This window comes from Aotus nancymaae, unplaced genomic scaffold, assembly GCF_030222135.1.
Source record: "Aotus nancymaae isolate 86718 unplaced genomic scaffold, 86718_ANA_hifiasm-v0.15.2.pri h1tg000001l, whole genome shotgun sequence".
Taxonomy (NCBI): Eukaryota; Metazoa; Chordata; class Mammalia; order Primates; family Aotidae; genus Aotus; species Aotus nancymaae.
In genome coordinates this window covers 8,890,276-8,894,348 of record NW_026988412.1, presented here as the reverse complement: position 1 = coordinate 8,894,348, position 4,073 = coordinate 8,890,276, and the positions used below count along the sequence as shown (strand labels likewise).

At 42.6% G+C, this 4,073-nt stretch overlaps 1 non-coding gene across 1 annotated transcript; it reads left to right on the top strand.

The window, feature by feature from the left end:
* The first annotated feature begins 3,580 nt into the window (after nucleotides 1-3,580).
* On the top strand, nucleotides 3,581-3,739 carry LOC135276077 (U1 spliceosomal RNA). The gene has a single exon (XR_010343649.1). It is a non-coding gene; the product is annotated as a U1 spliceosomal RNA (small nuclear RNA).
* Nucleotides 3,740-4,073: the final 334 nt, after the last annotated feature.

Here is a 4,073-nt window from a genome sequence, read left to right as displayed (position 1 = left end):
CTCTGAGGAGCATGCATATAATAACTTTGGCTATTTTATCATTTTGCATCTTTGTGTTTCTATTAAAATATTATAATTATTCCTTTTGTGAGAGAGTACATAGACTATCTCTTATACAGGAAGATACCTATTTTGTCCTTACCAGATGTATACACCTTTAAAATATTACATTATATGTTAAAGCATTAATCATTCACGTTAATTATATTAAGGAGCATGTTGAGAGGCTGTAATTAGTTTTGAAGGGCATATCCTAGTATTGGGACAAGGGGAAGGTGCTTTCTTAGCTTTTATAAGTACCACAGGTAAGCACAGATACCTGTGTACCTATGCTATATCTGCCCAGCCATGCTCACACAGACACACACACACACACACAGACACACAGACACACACACACACACACACACACACACAACACATTATAGGCAAAGGCCAGTCTGAACTTAGGAATTAAAAAAAAAGTTAGATGTGGTCCCCACCTACAATGAGTAGACAAATAGAGCGAAAGCAATGGTCACTGCTGACAATTGAACTAGTGGTTGCGGAGCTGAAGTACAACATGAAAAGCCCTTTCTCAAAGCAGAAAGAACACAGAAATAGAAATCATGAGGAGAAAAAAAGATTCAGGGGCCAGATCTTGGAGACCTAAGTGAGACTAATAGGCATTCCAGATGGAGAAGATGGAACAGATGGAAGGGAGTTAATCACACTCGTAATTGAAAACTTTGCTTGTTTGACAAAAGACTTGGTTTGCAGGTAAGAATGCTCCGAGCTCCAAATGTGATTAATGAGAAAAGACACACTTTAGCACATCCTGGTAAAGTTATGAATTAAGGATAAACAGTAAAATGTTACTTTTCCAAGCAGAGTAAAAAAAAGATAACATCAGTATCAAACCACAGCTTCATTCCTGATATAGGCCAAGTCTATATTCCCCATGTTTCTGGAACTTTCAGGATCTAAAAGAGAAATTTTGTTCTTCTTTTATTTGGCTTCACTCTGTGTGGTAGATTAAAGATGACTGCAGATTCTTTTTCACTCCCTACAGAGAGGTAGAATTTATTTCCCCTCCCTGGAATCTGGGGTGGCCCGATGATTGCTTACCCAATAGAATGGGATGGAGGAGTTGCTGTGCCAGTTCCAAGCCTAGTCTGTGGAGGGCTAGCTGCTTCTGCCTCCTGCTTCTTAGAATGCTTGCACATTGGCTACTCATTCTCCCAACTCAGCTGCCATGCTGTGAGGAAGCCCAAGACACATAGGGAGGCCAAGAGGAAGCTTTTCTGTTGATAGTGCAAGTGAGTTTAGTGGTCAGAATCTGAATCCTCTTTAGTGGACTGTGAGGGCAAACTCTACAATAGAGAAACTCTAATAATCCTATCACACTTCACTCTCTGGTCCTACTCAGTGAGCTTTCTTAAAAGAGGTATCCAGTAGATTCTATAAGCAGAGAATTGCCTCCCCTTCCCAGTTAATTTTTTTTTTTTTTTTTTTTTTTTTGAGATGGAGTTTTGCTCTTGTTGCCCAAGCTGGAGTGCAATGGTGCAATCTCGGCTCACTGCAACCTCCACCTCCTGTGTTCAAGCAATTCTCTTGCCTCGGCCTCCTGAGTAGCTGGAATTACAGGCGCCTGCCACCATGTCTGGCTAATTTTTGTATTTTTAGTAGAGACGGGGTTTCACCATGTTGGTCAGGCTGATCTTGAACTTCTGACCCCAGGTGATCCTCCTGCCTTGGCCTCCTAAAGTGCTAGGATTACAGCCGTGAGCCACCCCGCTTGGCCCCCAGTTAATTATTTATAATGGAATTACGTATAGTTTTTTGTTTTGTGTGTGTGTGTGTACTTCTGGAGACCTTGCAATACCATTTAATCCTCTCCATTGCCAGACCTAAATCTTCTTTTTAGATATTAAAAAATGTAGCTTTGGAGTGAGCAGCCAATAAATTCCCTACTTGTCTAAGACAAAGAAGAGTGTCAGCCTATTAGGCCATGAAATGGCAGGGGTTACTAATCAGATGACTGCATGACAGTTGTTACTATATGATATTCAAAAAACAAAAACAAAAGAATTCCAAGGAGGACATGCATCCTACTGGAGCCTTGTATTAACCATGTATGTTACCTTCTAGATACCAGTGCTTTGACATCTGAGGTCTTGCTGACCGCTGGAGGGACTGCTCCTCCCAGGGGCAAGCAACTTGTTTATGAACATGCTTGGCAAATGCAAACCAACAATCCAGAGCCTATACCTCAATCACCTCCTTTATTAGGATCTAACACTCCAGCCACTATCTACCTGCCCTAGTAACCTTAGGGCCTGGTACCACACAATAGGGATAGCCCCTATGCCCCAGAACCTGCCAAAATATTAAAACTAGCCAATCTTAAACCTTCGTACCCTGCCTCGGTGGTTCCTTTCTGTAGAAACCATAATAAAGGCTCCTGCCCACAGGAAAATTCTCTGTCTATAACCAACCTCGGTGTTTTCTTGAATGGCTTCCTGTGATGTGTCATGCTCTCTCCTCTCAGAACTCTGAATAGCAAACTAGCATTTCAAGGCAGTCATCTCCTGATCTGCTGGCCTTACTGTACCTCAGATTCTCTATTGATACACTATATTTTAGAGCAAACCTTTAGATATTGGAGCCAGACTTCACTTCTCTCTGGATATTGAACCATTTGTGTCTTAGTGATTGTGCTGATGGGGCAGCTCTGCCGCTGATCATTTTATCATCACTCAAACATGCTCTAGGTGTCCTATGGCAGGTTATATTTTTCAAAGATAGCTGCAACACTGCTTCATCCCACATGCTGTTTTGTATAATGTGATTTTATAGTCCTCCCACTTGTTTTCTCCCCTTGAATCTTGTGATTGTGGCAGAAGTGATGTAACATGACTTCTGAGGTTAGGTCCCAGAAGGCGATAGGGCTTCACCTGGTTCTTTTGTGAAACACTCACTCTAAGAACCCAGCTACCATGCTGGGAGGAAGCTCAAGTAGCCCATGGAGATGACCACGTGGAGAGGAGCCAAGGCTTCCAGACCACCACACTGGCTGAGCTCCCAAATAATAATAATTAAAAAAAAAATTTGCCAGCCATGTGAGTATGCCTCCTTGAAAATGAGTTTTACAGTCCCCCAGGTGGGCTACCTCAGCTGATGCTGAGTAAAGCAGAGATGAGCTGTCCTTGCTGAGCCTTGCCAAAATTGCAGTCATGAGCTAAATAAATGTTTGCTGTTGTTTTAAGCTGCTGAGCTCTGGAAGGAGAGCTTGTTATGCAGAAATATATAGCTGGAAAGTGGCCTAATCATAAAGTCTTACTAAAGGGAGCATGTACTAAAATACAGCAGGTTTATGGAAGTTGGCCACATGGCCAGGTCTGGGGCTGAGGCAGATTTTCTACACCAAACACTCACCTTAGAGATTCTGATTTAATTGGTTTGTAGCAGGACCCAAGTGATTTTAATGTATTAATACAACAAGGTGATTCTAATTTGCCTGCACTGAGAACAATTGATATAGAAACTGTGAGGGGTCGGGGGACCCAGGCATCTGCATGTTTAAAGATTCTCAATTCGTATACTTACCTGGAAGGGGAGATACCATGATCATGAAGGTGGTTTTCCCAGGGCGAGGCTTATCCATTGCACTCTGGATGTGCTGACCCCTGCGATTTCCCCAAATGTGGGAAACTCGACTGCATAATTTGTGGTAGTGGAGGACTGCGTTCGCGCTTTAAAAAAAAAAAAAGATTCCCAATTGGTTCAAATGTATAGCCAGGGTTGAGGACACGGTAGCTGAACTGTCTACAAAGTGAGTATCAGAGGAGTGTTTCTTAAGCTTTAATGTGCACACTACTCACCAGAGGATATTGTTAACAATGCAAATTCTGATTTATAAACCTGAGGTGGGGCCCCAGGTCTCCATTTTTATCAAGTTTCCATGGGATGTGGATGCCGCTGGTCCCAGGACCACACTCGGAGCAGCTGGGAGTTAAAGCGCTATGCAAGCACTAAACAAAGGTGTCTGGGTAAAGTATCTACAGTGGCTTATAACATCTGCCCAGGGGCCT